The sequence below is a fragment of the Nicotiana attenuata genome, unplaced genomic scaffold (genome assembly GCF_001879085.1).
Source record: "Nicotiana attenuata strain UT unplaced genomic scaffold, NIATTr2, whole genome shotgun sequence".
Classification (NCBI taxonomy): domain Eukaryota; kingdom Viridiplantae; phylum Streptophyta; class Magnoliopsida; order Solanales; family Solanaceae; genus Nicotiana; species Nicotiana attenuata.
In genome coordinates, this window is record NW_017670396.1 from 158,941 (window position 1) to 177,645 (window position 18,705).

Genomic DNA, 18,705 nt, shown 5'->3' on the forward strand with positions numbered 1-18,705 from the left:
TGCCCGTTGAAGCAGTGGGCTCGATCGGACCGATGACATCCATTCCCCATGCGGCGAATGGCCAAGGTGAGCTTGTTGCATTGAGCTCATTTGGTGGCACCTTTATCATATCGGCATGCACTTGACATTGGTAGCATTTTCGGACATACTGGATGCAATCTGTCTCCAGGGTCATCCAAAAATAACCGGCCCTGAGTATCTTCTTGGTCAAGACAAAACCATTCACATGCGGGCCACAGGTCCCAGCATGTATCTCCTCAAGTAGCTTAGAAGCCTCTTTTGTGTCGATACATCTTAGCAATCCCAAATCAGGAGTCCTTCTGTACAAGTTTCCTCCGCTGTGGAAGAAGTGATTGGACAATCTCCGGAGTGTGCGTTTCTGAGTATGGTTCACATGCTCCGGGTATTCTCCTTTCGCCAAATATTCCTTGATGTCATGGAACCAAGGTTTTCCATCCATTTCTTCTTCAACATGGACACAATACGCCAGCTGATTATGAATTCTCACTGGGATGGGATCAATGAATTTTTATCTGGATGTTGTATCATGGATTACAAAGTGGCCACTGTATCGGCAAACTCATTCTGAATTCTGGGCACATGCCGAAACTCTATCTTTGTGAACCTCTTTCTCAATTCATGTACACGGTGCAGATATGGCAATATCTTAGAATTCCTGGTGGCCCACTCTCCTTGTACCTGGTGCACAAGCAAATCTGAATCACCGATTACCAGCAGCTCCTGAACATTCATGTAGATTGCCATGTTGAGTCCTAATATGCAGGCTTCATACTCTGCCATGTTGTTGGTGCAGGGAAATTTGAGTTTAGCAGATACCGGATAATGTTGACCCGTTTCTAATACCAAAACCGCTCCAATGCCCACTCCTTTGAAATTTGCAGCTCCGTCAAAGAACATCTTCTAACCGTCGTATGCTTCAGTAATGTCCTCTCCTGCGAATGACACCTCTTCATCAGGAAAATACGTTTTCAAGGGTTCGTATTCTCCTCCCACAGGATTTTTAGCAAGATGGTCTGTCAATGCTTGTCCTTTGACCGCCTTTTGAGTTACATAGACGATACCGAACTCACTTAACAGTATTTGCCACTTGGCTAACTTTCCAGTGGGCATGGGTTTCTGAAATATATACTTCAGAGGGTCCATCCTGGATATAAGGTATGTAGTGTAGGCACAGAAGTAATGCCTCAATTTTTGAGCCGTCCAGGTCAAAGCACAATAAGTACGTTCCAGCAGAGAGTATCGTGCTTCGTAAGGTATGAATTTCTTACTCAGGTAGTATATGGCTTGCTCTTTTCTCCCTGTCTCGTCATGTTGTCCCAGAACACATCTGAAGGCTCCATCTAATACAGATAGATAGAGTAGCAAAGGTCGACCTGGCTCTGGTGGGACCAAGACCGACGGTATGGACAGGTACTCCTTGATTTTGTCGAAAGCTTTCTGACAATCCTCGGTCCAGCTTGTTTCGGCATCTTTCCTCAGCATCTTGAAGATGGGTTCACATGTAACTGTGGACTGCGCTATCAAGTGACTGATATAGTTGAGACGTCCTATGAAGCTCATCACGTCCTTTTTGCTCCTAGGCGGCGGTAACTCCTGAATAGCCTTAACTTTAGACGGGTCCAGCTCGATCCCTCGACGACTAACAATGAATCCCAGTAACATTCCTGCGGGAACCCCGAATGCACACTTTGCGGGGTTCAATTTTAAGTTGTACCTCCTTAACCTGTCAAAGAACTTTCTCAAGTCCGCTATGTGATCTGCGGCCCTCTTGGATTTGATAATGACGTCGTCCACATACACCTCTATTTCTTTGTGTATCATATCATGCAAGATGGTTGTCATGGCTCTCATGTAAGTAGCCCCAGCATTCTTTAGACCGAATGGCATCATCTTGTAGCAGTATACCCCCCATGGTGTAAAAAAGCTGTTTTCTCTGCGTCTTCTTCATCCATCCAGATCTGGTGATAACCCGCGAAGCAATCTACAAAGCATTGGAGTTCGTGCTTGGCGCAATTGTCGATCAGGATGTGTACATTTGGCTGTGGAAAGTCGTCCTTACGACTCGCTCTATTTAAGTCTCGATAGTCAACACATACTCTGACCTTCCCATCTTTCTTTGGAACTGATACAATGTTGGCTTACCAGGTTGGGTATTCAACCACTCTGAGGACTTTGTCTCTGATCTGCTTAGTAACTTCCTCCTTGATTTTCAGGTTCATATCTGGTTTGAATTTCCTGAGTTTCTGCTTCACTGAAGGATACATGGGATTGGTAGGCAATTTGTGAGCCACTATGGACGCGCTCAAACCGGTCATATCATCGTATGACCATGCAAAGATATCCTCATACTCCTTCAAGAAACGAATGTACTCCTCTTTCTCTGTCGGTGATAAGTGAATGCTGATGCGAGTCTCCTTGACGGTTTCGGCGTCTCCCAAATTTACTGCTTCGGTTTCGTCCAGGTTGGACTTATGCTTATTCTCAAAGTTCTCAACCTCCCTGACAACTTCCTTAGGTATTTCATCTTCTTCATCCGAGTCACTATCCTTATATTGCGTTTCCTCATTGCATGTCAGAGTCACCGGTTAATCAGGAAAAGTAATAATAACGCTGTAAAAAGAAAAGTATGGAAGATAATAATAAATAGTAAATAGCAATGCATTGATTAAAACTGAGAACATCCAAAACAAGTACGGATCGATTAATCGAGTATTTATTTGAATCAAGTAAGCCTTTAAAAACAAAATTAATGAAAATCTTAGATGCCTAGCATGGCTATAGAAATAAAATTAAGTTGTTTGCCAAGATACCCAAGAACTCGGCGGGCCCGGGATAGTGTGGCAGTCCAGTTCCTGAAAACAACTCCCTTCTCCACAATCTGAATGGTGAGGCCTTCATCCTCCTCCTCCTCAATTATTGCACTGCAGTCCATTCCTCGTCCTCCATAAACAGATTCCTCAGCCCAGTTAATGCTCCTTCTTCTGCAGTTCCCCATATTGTATCAGCTTGGTGAAATGTCTAACCCAGATATAGCACTGGTTGCTCGAGAGGGTAATAAGGTCCACGCCATGGAGGCGACCAGTCATCATACTCTTGCCATGTATATTGGTATCGAAGCCCAAAAGTAGTACCGTGACATTTCAGCTGTATTGGTTTGGTGATGCCTTGGAGATTCTTCCAAGCCCTTTGCCGGGTTCATACCCAGACCATGCTAGTATGCTCTCTATTTTGCTACTCCACCATTTGTCTTTCTCAACGGCATTGACACGTTCGATGTGATGATAGGTTTCCCCTCCTAACCTTCTTCTATTCCCGACAACCGGGATGGTTTGACTGGTGTAAATGGGGTTACTCCCGTCCCCGAGAATGATAACCTCCTAATGGTTCCATTCGAACTTCACGGCCTGGTGTAGTGTGGAAGCCACAGCCCTAGTGGCATGTATCCATGGTCGGCTCAACAGAACATTGTATGAAGCTGATATGTCAAGCACTTGGAATACAACGTCGAACCAAGTTGGCACCATCTGCAGACAAAGATTAATCTCCCAAATCGTGGCCCTTTGAGACCCATCGAAGGCTTTCACGTTCATGCTTCCTACCCTTATTTCATGGAAACGTTTACCCAATCTTTTCAAAGTATCCAACAGACAAATGTTGAGGCTTGAAACTCCATTGAACAGAACTCTGGCAATAAATTTGTCTTCAAATTATATCGTGATATGCAATGCTCGGTTATGATTCAACCCTTCAGGCGGTAGTTCATCCTCATGGAAGATTATCCTATGACTTTCCAGCACATGTCCTACCATGTTGGCCATCTCTAAGCAGGTGATATTGTTGGGCACGTAAGCTTCGCTCAACACCTTCATCAAAGCATTCTTGTGTACCTCCTAATTTTGCAACAATGACAGGATGGATATCTGAGCTGGGTTTTTGTTCAAATGATCAATGAAGGAGTATTCCCTTGCTTGTACTTTCCTCCAAAGGTAATCTGGTCCCATTTCAATGACAGGCTGCTTGGTAGTGGCATCCTTACTTGGTCCTCCCAAGTGTTCAGGTGTATAGATTCTTTCGGGCTTAGTCATTCCTTGTGCAGCATCGGATTCCTCCATCTTTGTCTTTCCTTTTCGCCTAGCTTCGACAACGTAATCGAGGGTATTGCTTTTGAATTAAAAGGAGGTGTGATTGATACTATCACTGTGAAAGGTGTGGCCACTTCTACTTCAAATGGAACAGGGGTGGTCGCAGGTGGAGCTACATCTACCTCAAATGGAACTGATGGAGCTATCTCAACCTCAACTGGCGACTGCGTCTGTAAAGGTAAGTGTGACAGCAAGGGTTAAAGTCATCGCCTTCTCGAATAAGCCCGATTGACCCTTCAGGATCCCATTCTTCATCTATCTCTATCACATGTATTCCACCACCCTTATGATCCGGGAGAGGATTGTTGCGGACATTGGGTGCGACTTCTTTTGCCTGTATGACCTTGTTGTCAATCAGTCTCTGAATTTTGTCTTTCAATGTTCGGCACTCGTCGATGGTGTGCCCTTTCATACCGAAGTGATATGCACAGGTTTTGTTTGGGTTGACCCATTGGGATGGGTTCTCCACTGCCACAGCGGGAATAGGAGTGACATAACCAGCGACTTTTAACCTTTCATATAGCTGGTTGATGGATTTTACCATAGCGGTGTATTGCCTGGATGGTTCGCGATCAAAATTGGGTCGTGGTCTTGAGTAGTTTTGACGAGTTGGAGGTGACTGGAAATGAGATAGTTGGGAATTATAGGTGTGATAGACAGTGGCTGGTTGGGAATATCTGGGGGGTGAGGGTTGATATGTAGGTGGAGGTGTTTGGTATGTGGGTGGGGGTGCTTGGTATGTGAGTGGAGATGTCTGGTATGTGAGTGGAGATTTTGGGCATTGGGCCACCATTACTGCCCCCACATCCTTCTTCTTAGATATACCCCCTGACTGCAATGCTTTATTAGTGGCCTGCAATACCTCAAAGCTTGTTACCATCCCGCTCCTGATGCCTTCTTCGATCCTTTCACCATGTTTGATGATGTCAGAGAACTTATGGTTTTCAATAACCATCAATCTTTCATAATATTGCGAATCTTGTGCTCTGACGAAGAACTCGTTCATCTGTTCCTCATCCAAAGGTGGTCTAACCTTGGCCGCTTCCGACCTCCATCGAGTAGCATACTCACAAAAAGTCTCGGTGGGCTTCTTCTTGAGAATCTGAATGTAGAAAACATCCGGTGCATTTTCTATGTTGAACCTGAATCGGTCCATGAAATCAGACTCCTCATAAAGAGTTTCATCCGAATCTTTTCATCCTTTCCGACCCCGACAAGCTTGTCACAATAGGTCCTCAGATGAACCCTGGGATCACCTGTACCGTCAAACATCTCAAACTTGGGAGGTTTGTAACCCTCTGGCAGTTCTACATCCGGCTGTATGCATAGGTCTTCGTAGTTCAGACCTTCTATCCCCTTGCCTCCCTCTACGCCTTGAACTCAGCTGGTCAACTTCTTGAGCTCCTCGGCCAGGTTCTTAATGAGCATGTCATTCTCAATAGATTCCGATGCATAGGAGATAGGTTGAGGGGAGTGAGGTAGGGTTTCTACATATATAGGGTTGTTTTGGTGACCTAGAATCTGAGTATGGTGGTGATCTTTGGTGGAATTCTAGGGTTCAGGAATGATCGGTGAAGCATTTTGTGGAGTATGGTAGGTGCTTGGCGGGTATTGTGGCGGGATCATTTGATTTTGTGGTGGAGTTGTATAATGGTAAGGCACAGGTGGATTTTTTGGCGCTTGTTGGGCGTGTTTTGAGGTGGTGCAGGGTTCTGAGGGTTTGGATGACTGATGTCTGGGATGCTGAGTGAGAAGGATTGGTTTGCCACATTTCGGACATGCTCAAGCGCACTCAGGAGTTCCAGTATTTTTTGTTCGAGCCATGAAACTGCATCATTTGGGGCCTGAGTACCCCGACCCTCAGAAGTTTCTGCGTGTTCAACCCCTGTGTTGTTTTCCTTTCTGGTGCCGTTCAAATCTTCCATTTTTGCTTTTCCCTTGCCTTTTGGTGGACTAGGAGGAGGAGAAGGTGGAGGCCCCCTGGATCTTGTGTGATAAGCTGATGATGCCAGTATGCACGAACCAACCTTTTTGGGGAATGGGAATAATCGAAAAGAAAGAAAGAAAAACAAAAGGTAGCCAAGTCAGTAATGATTCTGAAATGTTTGCAGTATTTAAACACATATTGCGGGAATGTAAATTCGTGTCCTAATTTGGGAGCCTCGTTGTACCCGAGGTAGGCCTAGCGACAAATAGATTTGGAGAACTTTAAATGCCAGTAAATGCCTCATTTCATAATCTGAAAATAGACGAATCCCAAAACGACACTAAGATATTAGAAAAGCAAGTCACTATTGGCACTTGGCCTTATTACATTTAGGAAAGCGAATAAATCTAGCCTACTTGGTCCCAAAAGGACCTTCCCCAGATTCGATCTTCCTGACTCCATCATACAGGTTTCCCAGCTCGCGCAGACCCAGCAGTAGGTAGGCTCTAGCCAAATGTCCTCCTTCGCTTCCTTCAGCATTCTGGCAATCCTCAATCCTCTTTATGATTTTGCCCTCCAGCTCCACTAAACCTCGCTCCAGATACTCCAACCTTTTGTTGAAAGTGACAGCCATTTCCTTCCATTCACTGATCAGCCTCATATTTGTCTCATGTATTTCCCGGTGCTCATTCTCAGAGTCGTGGACCCTCTTGCGCAGTCTGTTGTATTTGACTTGAGCCTCAACATATTCATCTATGATCCTATTCCCTCGACCGGCTCCTGGCCTCACCATCCCCTTTAGGTTGTCTTCTAACCATGCTGGGTAGAGAGGTTCACACCCAGCGTGATACCTATCTGGCTCAATGGTGTTCTTTTCCACAACAATCTTGCAGTGCCACATGTGCTGAGCTTGGCACTTGTAAGGGACGTCGTCGTCTGAAAGTCTGCTCTGAAGTGACTCATCTTTGCAACCCTTGGTACAACCTGCTTCCTGCCCGCTTGCCTCATAACTCGGATATGGACTTAAGGGTATATTCCCCTCAACCCAATCAGCACTAAGTGTGGAGCGTCCCTGGATCGGATGATGAACTCGTCTGTTGGGAACCATTCAAACATCCATTGCACTTGTTCCTCGGTCAGATTGTCGAAGAACTCTACCCACTCTTTGGCACTTTTCGGCTGAGCAAACCTGTCCGGAATGTAAGTCATCCGCTTGGGGTGATGGAAGGCAATATGGTCGTTCCAAGCCCTTCACGGATGTTCTTGGCGATACTGGCCCCTTTGAAGATGTTCTAATAACCATAACTGCAGCAACAGGTTACAACCCTCGAAATGCTTGATCCCCCTTTGACAGCACTCCAGAGCCCTGTGGATGTCGGCTATGATCATAGGGACTATAGTGTATGTCTGTCCATTGATCCCTTCCATCAAAGTCTTGGCGACCATGGCCAATCTAGTATGGATTCTTTCCCTTTTCATTGGGAAAACTATCAGGCCTAAGAAGCACACAATGAACACGAACACTCTGCGGTGGATGTGTCCCAGAGAAGTGATAGAAAGCTCGTCATGGAAGGTACGATAGGACTTGCTATGGCCATATCTCTCATACAGGTATTCGAAAGGTATGTAGGATTTCTTCAGGCATTCCAAGTCAGCATTTTTCTTCAGCCCCTTCATCTTTAGGAACCCTTTACTAGTATGGTTCTCTGGTACCAACAACCCAGGGCTATCCCAAGTCAGTCCCGCAAGTCCCCCAATTTCTTCTAAGAGTGGTGTCATTTCCATATCCCCAAAACGGAACACAGCCCTTTCACTATCACAGGAAAAATTTGCAGCCTCGATCAGCATATTGTTTGGATGAATGTCTAGCAGAGAAGGTAAATTGCTCAAGTGCTTTCTCACGTGTTTCTTGTCACTTGAGGAAAGGTCCTCCCACCAATCTAGTAGCAACGGTGGAATGTTGCTGACCATGCCGAATCTGGGGACCTCGTGCCTCATTTTCTGTAAAACAAAAAGGTTAGGTCCTTTTCCCCCACCAGACTCGACTATTTGTACATTCATGATTAGCATATTGGCATTTAGTTCTCCAAATTAATGCACAAAACGTGGTTATGTCCGTTGGGATTATGGAAACCCCGGCGGACTTTGGATAAGGCTCGTCTTAAAGGATTATTATGTGGACAACATATTAATACGACTAGGTTTGACCATGATGCATGCACAATTACAATAAGAGTAAGGTTACGATGGGGGTCTAGACTTGTACCCTCAAGCGGACAACTTGAGGGGGAAAGGCACGGAACCGTCGACTGCACCACTGATCGACTAGTTTTACCGCAAATAAGCCTTTACGAATTTAAGGGTAATAAATTGGAAGAGCGCAACCACTCATCAAACGTTGCTATAGGATTTATTACGCACGAGTGGAATATGATGTGGAGCATGATTTATGCAACAATAAATAGCATGTTGTCAAGTATTTGCACGTTAAAAAAACGGTAAATGCAGTATTTAAATAATTGAAAGACAGTTATGGAGAAAGAAAACAAAGAGATAAATCAGTTTCAGGAAATGAAGGAAATCATAAATAAGCAGTTAAATCCAAATATGGGGGAGGGTGCACGGGATAAAGCATGTTTAAGACTAATTCAAAAATAAGTTCGTTATGGTAAGAGCCTAAAATAATCCCTAACAGAGTCGCCATGCTGTCGCGCCCCATTTTTCCTTCGCGGGGAAGTCCGGGTTTCGACATTCATGGGGGAGCAACTAGTTTGCTTTTGGGAATTGGGTGTTTGAAGAGCCACCAAACGGATTAAGGTGCGTTAGGGCACCTAGAGCATTTAACTCATGTAACCAGTTTGCATTACCAGAGATTAGGGTATGGGCTCGAAATAACCTTGAGGGGAAGGTGTTAGGCACCCCTCGCGGTCCACAACTGTGGGTCCCGGCCAAACTATGTGAATTGGTCAATTAACAATTAAGCAGTCTCAGCACATATTTGCAAATAAAGGTAGTTTACACAGTCTAAATACATATATGATCAAGGAGGTTTAGATGGCCCAATGCACATATATGAAAGTAAAAGAGGTTTAGACAGTTTAAACACATATATGTAAAGTAAAAGAGGTTTAGACAGTTTAAACACATATATGTAAAGAAAAAGAAGTTTAGACAGTTTAAACACATGTGAATTGGGAAAGGGAAATCGTAAGTTGATTAGCCTATAGGATCAATCTGTGCAATGCCCGGTAATCCTCCTCAACTAGAGGGGCTACACGTGACATTAGCGCGCAGGTCATCATATCCTTTTACTACCCATTACCCTCCCCTTAGTGGTTATAAGCGAGTCTTAATTAACGAACTCTAAGCGTGCTTTACCCGTCCCTTCCTTGTGGTCCCGGAGGAGTTTAGGACCTCTAGACTTAGGCAGTTCTAGACAATCCTAAGGTGTTTAAAATGCAAAAGTCAAGGCGACAACAAATAACACATAGGACTGTATATTAAGGAAGCAGATAAAAGGCTCATATTTACCTCCACATATACATAGGCAAATAAACAGCACGTCTCAAACAACTGATTTTTAAAGAAATTCAGAAAGCCTAGGAACATGATATCTAGATGAACATTACAGAACATAACATGCATCGTTTGTTCTAAGGGAAGTAGCAGAATCCTAACCAGTTTGCCTACTGGTTTTATAGCATGTTAAGCCTGGACAATTTCACACATAAACAGAACCTGATTTCACAGTTATCTAACGGCCTAAGGCTTGCCTAGGCGTGTATATGCAGTCATAATCTGGGAACCACTTAAACAATTTGAAGTTCTTTCATCCTATGGGCATGCTGATCTAAGTGATGAATATATAACAGGTGATTTTATACTGATTCATACCAGAATATGGTACCTACGTGTGGGGCTATTTTAACCTACTTATTTTAGCGACATATTTCAAAACAGATGTACATGCAGTCCTAAAACAAGATCTCTAATGGACATGGAGAAGGTTATTTTATTTTAAAACAGTATTAGTAACTTAATGGCAGGATTTCTAAGTGATAGCGACTTATGCAGAATCAAAAGTGAAATGATGAACTATAACATGTGATATGCAGAAGTAGTAAATATGATTGTCCTAAGTCAAGGTATCTAATGCACGAATTTTGCATGATTTAATGCGAGTAAGCATAGCAATCCTAAAGCATGATATCTAATGCGTCATACAAACCTAAAACATGATTTCTACAGCAACTCATCATAATGTAAAACCTAAAACATGGTTTCTACCCAATTTACCCCACAGAATCATACAGCTACCCTCCCCTTTTTACTAGTTACCCCAATATCTGTTTACAAAGAATTATTACAAACCAGGATTTAGTAAATTACATCAATGAGAAGTAAACTTATACTATAGAGAGCCTGAAGCAGGCCCAAAATAAACCTGGGAGTACCAAGCCTTCCGAGTAGTCTCAAATGCCCAGAAATCTCATAGCCAACAAGTGTCCAGGTGTGTCAGAGTTCCCTAAGGACCTCAAGGATCCCGGGCAGTGCTCACACCAAGACCTTTCTCAAATAGGGACTGGTTATGTGCAGTGTGGAAGGGCCTGCCCTAGTATGCCAGAGTTCAGAGAGATCTCAAGGATCCCTAAGCAGTACACATACCAGAGGGGCACAACTTAATAATCTAAGAGTAAAGTGAGAATGCTTGACACAGTTTGAAAGATTTAGTGAAAACAGTATAGAGATGACTCTAAGAGTGAAAAGGTTTTCTGAAATAGAAACTAGTTTGGTAGTGAAAAAAATAGTTTGAGAAGAGTACCAAAATACTTTTGAAAACAGCAAACAATCAATTGGTTATAAAACATCCTGATTCAGAAACACTTAACAAACAGATATCACATCAGGGTAAAGGGATTGGGGACACATAGAATTTACATTTTTAAAGAGAACACATGACAGGGCTCAGGGAGGCATATAGTCAACAAAATGCATAGAACATTTAAAAGCTTATAGAATTAACAAGTTAGTCATGATGGTAGGTAATAGAGCCATGTTGAAAGCAAAGAAACACTGGACAGAATAAAACACACAACTAGGTCAGTCGAATGCCTTAAAGATTAGGTAACTAACATGATTTCCTCAGGGAAGGATAATAGACAAGGGTGAATAGACATGCTGGACAAACATCAAATGGACAACTATAGTTTGTACATGCTAATTACATATTGAACAAAGCAGGATGAGACATGCTAAGTAAGGTAGTAAACAAGAACTGGAATTGAATCTATAACTAATAAGCTAGCACTGAAATGAAACACATAGAGTTTAGGTTTCAAAATTTAACTGAGACATACCAACCAAGTAAGAGAAATGCAGAATATGAAAGAAACAGGTGCAATTCCACTATCTAGCCTTGGCTTTCAGCCGGCTAGACCCACAATAGCACAAGTAGCAAAGAAGGAGAAGATTTTGAATATATGTGTGTGTTATGAACTGATGTTCGTCTCTTAAGAAGTAAAACATAGGAGTTTATATAGTAGTTCAAGAGTAGAGCAAATAAGGTAAAAGAATCAACTTCAGTTAATCAAGGAAGATCACAAAATCAATTACACGAAAAATCAGCATAGTTTTCCCTTTATTAAGGGTAATTAACTAACGGTAAGGGCAGGAAATATTTAAGAAAAGAAATTCAAATCAGACTTAGGCAAATAGTGAATAACTAGGAATCTAACTAAGGAAATAATTGTGCAAGGAATCAGTAGATACTATAGGCAATTTAAATAAGGAGAAGACTAGTTAAAGTCGTAAACAAGGAAATAATCAATAATCATGCACATTAAATTTTTAACAGAGCAAATCACTCAACAATTGTGGAAAGAATATACCAATTTCCATAAACAAAATAGGCTGATTAGAACTTTAGGGACACAGATTAGGCGAAAAACAATTCAAAAACCCTAATAGAGATTAATTAGGATAAAAATCACAAAGCAAGGAATTTGACTAAGGGAAAGCGTGTAAATCAGAATACAGAATGAACCAATACGACTAGTAACTTTGAAAAGCTTAGAATCAGAGAAAAACACCAGACAATGAGAGTTTTAATCATGAATCAACTAGGGCTTATGAAACTTTAGCATAAATCAGTCAAGAACACTTAAGAACAAACGATTAAGCATTCGAAAATCAGAAAACCCTTTGAGAAGATGACCTAGGGTAAACCCTAGTTTAGGAAAAACGGGAAATCAGTCAAAAACCAGAAAATTTTCAAGGAAAACATGTGAGATATGTTTGATTCGTCTCAGATCTATACAGATCTGAGAATATCAGCGATAAAAAATTAGGGTTCTTTAGAAAGCATGAAAGAGACGAGAACGTAGGCCTAGAATATCATGGATCCATAGAAAAATAAGAGAGGTTTCTTACTCATGGTCGAGCAAACAGCCTGAAACAGGCAAAGAAATCGAAGGTGCAAACTAGACCGCCTAGGTCCCTTGAGATCTTCTCAAGGATTTAAGAAACTGATGAACCATAGCAAGTAGGAGGCCAGTATAGGCCTGAGACGACAATGAAACATCATAGAATGGAGGGCTAAGCCGGTGACGGCGCCTGGACTAGGGTTCAGATAGAGGGCATCTGAGAGAGAGGGGAAAGGGTGACGGCGGAGTATGGTGGAAATGAATTAGGTTAGGAGGGGGGGTCATTAGGTTAATTAGGGTATGAACAAATACGGACCGTTGATCTCAAAGATCAACGGCCAGGATTTTGGGAGGCCTGGGTCGGGTTTTAGATTAATTGGGGGTGGGTTTGACCGATGTGGGCTTGGTCTTAGTGGGTTAGGGGTTGAAATTGGGTTGTTCAATTAGGCTAAATCCGAAATAAGGGAGCTATTTGTTAAATACCCAGGTATTCGAATAAATTATTTTATAAAATAATTAACAATGAGAAAAAAAATAATTTTTCATGCGCGGAGATGCTTTAAAATAATTATTCAATATTTTAAAAATATAACGGGCTAATTTCTGGTAAAATAATGCAGTGATGTATGCATGGGCTATAATTGCAAAATTATTGCAATTGTAACCAAAAGATGTAAATCTGGCCATTTGTGAGATAATTGGAACTTAGTAGGACCATAAATGGTAATATTAAATCAAGAGATGTTTTAAAATCATCTATAATGCAATTTTGTACTTATTTATATGAATAAAATATTGAGATAAACTAATTTAAAAAAAGTAAAAATTATGGAAAAATACCAACTAATGCTAATGCATAGTTTTAAAGGTATATATGCATTTCAAAAATATTATAGGGAAAAATTGGGTATCAACAGGGTGCATTCCCGCATTTTTCACTCCTTGTAGTAACGGCCATGGCATGTCTCGTGTTGTTCCCACCCTTTGGGTTCACCATCGTGTCACGTAGCAGTGCCGCCTTAGGACGAGTGTTTAGGGCTTGAGAGATTTTCCCCATTTGAACTTTCAAGTTACGAATTGATGTATTGTGGGAAGCAAGTTGGGCATCGGAATCGGCATTATTCTCCATCATTTGCTTGAACATATTCTTAATATGCCCCATTTCATTGTTGGAAGAACTTGGACCATGGGAAGGATAAGGAGGCGGGTTATTTGGTTGTTGAAACATCGGGGGCCTTTGAATACCCGACCCTCGATTGCCTTGATTATTGTTCCATCCCCCTTGGCTGTTGCCTTCCCAATATCCTTGGTTGTTGTCACTCTAATTGCCTTGGTTATTTTCATCACTCTAATTATCTTGGTTGTTAGAATTCCAATTACCTTGATTACCTTGAGTTCGCCATTGTTGTTGATTCCGCCCTTGAGAGTTGTTTCTTTGCCTTTGAAAGTTGTTCACATATTGCACTCCCTCCTCTTGTTCATTGTAAGATTCATCTTGATCAAACCCACTATATTCTTGCACATAGTTCTCCATGCGGTTTTGCACTTGTGGACTCTTTGGTCCTTCTTTTTTCACCATCATACTTACTACTTCCATGGCATTGACTTGCTTAGGACCTTGCACTTGTTGAAGTTAAGCCTTGGCTAATTGATTCATTGTGGTGGTCAATTCGGCAATGGCTTGCCCACGATCATGCAACTCTTTATGGAAGTGAATCACGTTCGGATCACCTTGAGGAACATTAGCCCGACTTTGCCATGCCGATGATGTATCCGCCATTTAATCTAAAATCTCACAAGCTTCCGCATATGGCGTTGTCATGAAATTTCCACCAGCAAGTTGATTTACCACGCACTGATTGGTCGTATTAATCCCCCAATAGAAAGTTTGTTGAATCATAGCTTCCGTCATGTCATTATTGGGGTACTCATTGATCATTGTCCTATACCGTTCCCATATCTCATGTAATGGCTCATTGGACTCTTATTTGAATGCTAGAATCTTGTCTCTAAGAGTAGCCATATGCCCGGGAGAAAAGAACTTGGAAATAAATTTCTCCGATGATAAGTGGGGAATTTGACTACTTATTAGCACCTTTTAGCTTTTGTTTTAGTCCAAAAGTGTTTAATTGTATTCCCGAAAACTGATGAAATATGTTTAATTTTAGGAATATTGGAAAATGAACCACTAAGATGAAATACAACTCAAGAAGGACTGATCTGAACTCAAGGACAAAATCAGGCACAAAAGCTCAAAATGCGGACCACAGATTTTCATCAGCGGCCGCAGAATGTGAAGGAAAGCTTATCAGAGACCAAGTGCAAAGTGCGATCTGCACATGAAATGTGCGGCCACAGAAGCTAACCAATAGCAAAAGTTTAGAGAGTTCTCAGTTCAAGATTAAAGGAAGTGCGGGACCGCACAATTATTGTGCATCCGCAGAAGAGCCCTACGCGGCCGCACTCAGAAATGTGCGGTCCGCATAAGAGCCCTACAAGGCAGCACCCACAAATGTGCGGACCACAGAATATGAGAGATGCGGCCGCATTTCAGAATTGTGCGGACGCAAAGATCCAATCCTGTGAAGCTGAAGCAAAGTGCGGACCGTACATGGAATTGTGCGGCCGCAGAACCTTCGAAATGGCATTTTAGTTCAAAAATTCCAGCTTTGAATAAATAGAATAGTTTCACAAAATTAGGTCAAGTTTTGAATATTCAAAGTTCTGTAGCCGTTTTTCCTTGCTTCTTTAGGCAACTTTAACTTATTTTGGTGATTTAACATTATGAGTTTTATTATCTTTTCTTCTTTGTTTTCTTCTTTACCCTCTATGAGTAGCTAGAATTTTTTACTAGGGTTGTGACCCAACCCTTAGTGTGTAAACTTTATGTGTGATTAATTTTATGCTTGTTTATGAATGGGTGTTTGTTATTTAGCTAGGTTTGTGCTTCAATTGTGAAATTAATGGTTGCAAACATTGATTTATGCCTATTTGACTTAGTCTCTTCTTGAGAAAGAGATACCTAGTCTAGGTTAACTTAGCTAACAAGGAATTGGGTCAATTGAGAGATTGATTAACCCAATTAAAGGGTTCAACCTAGAGATAGTAACAACCAGACTTGAGCTCTTATCAACCGTTTGGGTAGATACCCATTTGGTCTTTAGAAAGCCAAATTGGGCGAAATCACCCTCTGACCGAGAGGTATTGAGTGGGCAACGTAGCGTTGTGAGCTATAATACACCCCAGTCAATTAAACAGCATAAAAGTCTTTATCCCATTAGACAAACACCTAGGTCATGGTCACTGCCCTAGGCCTTTTATATCTTTGAAAAACAACCAAAAACAATCATCTCTAGTTATATTCCTTTAGATTTGAAATCTTTAGTTTATATTAGAAGTAAAAACAAAACCCTGTTTGTGCAAGTGCACTCTAGATACTTCATGTACTCACTCCAAATATATACTACTAATTCCCATCTCATCTCCCTATGGATTTGATCATGAATTCTTGTTGGGTTTTATTATTGCAAACGACCGTGTCATACCTCGTTAGAGGCGTGCATTTGGACATGATCAGATTTTGGCGCTGTTGCTGGGGAGCTAAAAACGGATTTAGCTATATATTTGGCTTTGTGTGTGAATTGTCTTCTTTTCCTTCCATGTTACTAATCTTCTTTGTGAAACAATTGTAGGTGCAACAATGGCTCTCAACAACAATGAACCATTCGGAAACATGCCTATGGGGGATGTGGGCGTTGAGGACGACCAAGTTGAAGAGGTTCCTCTTAAACCTCAAGCAAATAGAAGAGGCCGACAGCCTCAAGACAATGTCCCAGTTCCATCCCCACCTCCACCAAGAGCGGCTCCACACTGGATGTTGCCGAATAAAGGGTATGCAAGTGCCATATTCCCGCCCCGCATTAGGGCGGGCAACATTCAAATCACGAATGTAATGCTCACATTGCTAGAGCAACAGGGATTCTTCATCGGGGCTCCACATCAAAATGCATACAAACACTCGAAGGGGTTTGTGGACACTTGTTGAAGGAGTAAGTAGACAAACATCTCCGAGGATGCTTTAAGGTTGAGGCTATTTCCTTTCTCTCTACGGGGAAAAGCCTTGGATTGGTTAGAGATATTGCCAAACCATTCCATCCAAACATGGGATGAATTGGTGGAGAAATATTTCCAAGTTCTTTTCTCTCGGGCATATGGCTACTCTTAGAGATGAGATTCTGGCATTCAAACAAGATCCCAATGAGCCATTGCATGAAATATGGTAGAGGTACTGAACAATGGTCAAGGATTGCCCCAATAATGATATGACGGAGGCTATGATTCAACAAACTTTCTATCGGGGGATCAATACTACAAATCAATGTGTGGTCAACCAACTTGCAGGTGAAAATTTCATGACAACACCATATGCAGAAGCTTGTGAGATTGTAAATTAGATGGTAGATAATTCATCGGCATGACAAAGTAGAGCGTAAATGTTCCTCAAGGTGATCCGAATGTCATTCACCTACATAAAGAATTGCATGATCATGGACAAGCCATTGCCGAGTTGACCACCATGATGAATCAATTAGCTAAGGCTCAACTTCAACAAGTGCAAGGTCCTAAGCAAGTCACTGCAATGGAGGGAGTTAGTATGATGGTCAACAAGAGAAGGCAAAAGGGTCCACAAGTGCAAAACCGTGTGGAAAATTATGTGCAAGAAGATAGCGGGTTTGATCAAGATGAATCTTACAATGAACAAAAGGAGGAAGTACAATATGTGAACAACTTTCAAGGGAAAAGAAACAACTCTCACGGCCCGAATCAACAACAATGGCAACCTCAAGGTAATCAAGGGAATTGGAATTCTAACAACCAAGGGAATTGGAATAGTAGAAACAATCAAGGAAATTGGATAGTCAAAATAAACAAGGCAATTGGAGTGGCAATAATCAAGAATATTGGGTTGGTAACAACCAAAGGGAATAGAACAATAACCAAGGCAATCGAGGGTCGGGCTTTCAAAGGCCCTCGATGTATCAACAACCGAACAACCCGCCTCCTTATCCGCCCATGGTCCAAGTTCTTCCAACAATGAGATGGGATGAATTGAGAATATGTTCAAACAAATATTGGAGAAGAATGCCGACTCTGATGCTCAACTAGCCTCACACAACACGTCAATTTGCAACTTCGAAGTTCAATTGGGGCAAATCTCCCAATCTTTAAACACTCATCCTAAGGGGGCACTACCAAGTGACACGGTGGTGAACCCAAAGGGTGGGAACAACACGGGACATGCCATGGCCGTTACTACAAGGAGTGGAAAAGGTGGGGATACACCCACCTCAAGTCAAAGGAAACTTGTGGATGAGGAGCAAATGGTACAAGAAGATGAGATTCCGAACAATGTGGTGCAAGAAAATGATGAAGTACGGATTGATATTGATGACAATGTGGAAGAGACTCAAGAGGAAGTGAACGCGTCTAGGGAGCACATTGTTGACATACCGGAACCGGTAGTGAAAAAGGCTAAGGCACCAATGCCTAGGCCTCCTCCTCCATATCCTCAAAGGCTTGCCAAGAGAAATGGAGAGAATCAATTCAAAAAGTTCATTGACATGATAAAGAGTCTATCCATTAATGTGCCATTGGTTGAGGCTATGGAGCAAATGCCCGGTTATGCAAAGTTCATGAAGGACTTGGTGATAAAGAAGCGGTCGATGAATTGTGAAACTGTAACGATGACTCATCAACTGAGTGCAATTGTGCATTCAATGGCTCCTAAATTGGAAGATCCCGGCGCTTTCACAATCCCTTGTACCATTGGAAATGCCAAATTTGCTAAAGCTCTTTCTGATCTTGGGGCAAGTATCAATTTGATGCGGTATTTGGTGTTCAAGACATTGGGAATTGGGCAACCAAGACCCACATCTATGAGATTACAAATGGCGGATCGTACCATGAAGAGACGTTGGGAGTGATCGATGATGTGTTGGATCGTGTTGATAAATTCATTCTTCCGGCGGATTTTATTATTCTTGATTGTGAGGTTGATTATGAGGTGTCGATTATTCTGGGGAGACCTTTCCTTGCTGCGGGGAAGGATTTAGTTGATGTTGAAGCTGGAGAACTTACCTTTCGGGTTGGTGATGAAAAAGTGGTTTTCCATGTGTTTGTCTATGAAGCAACC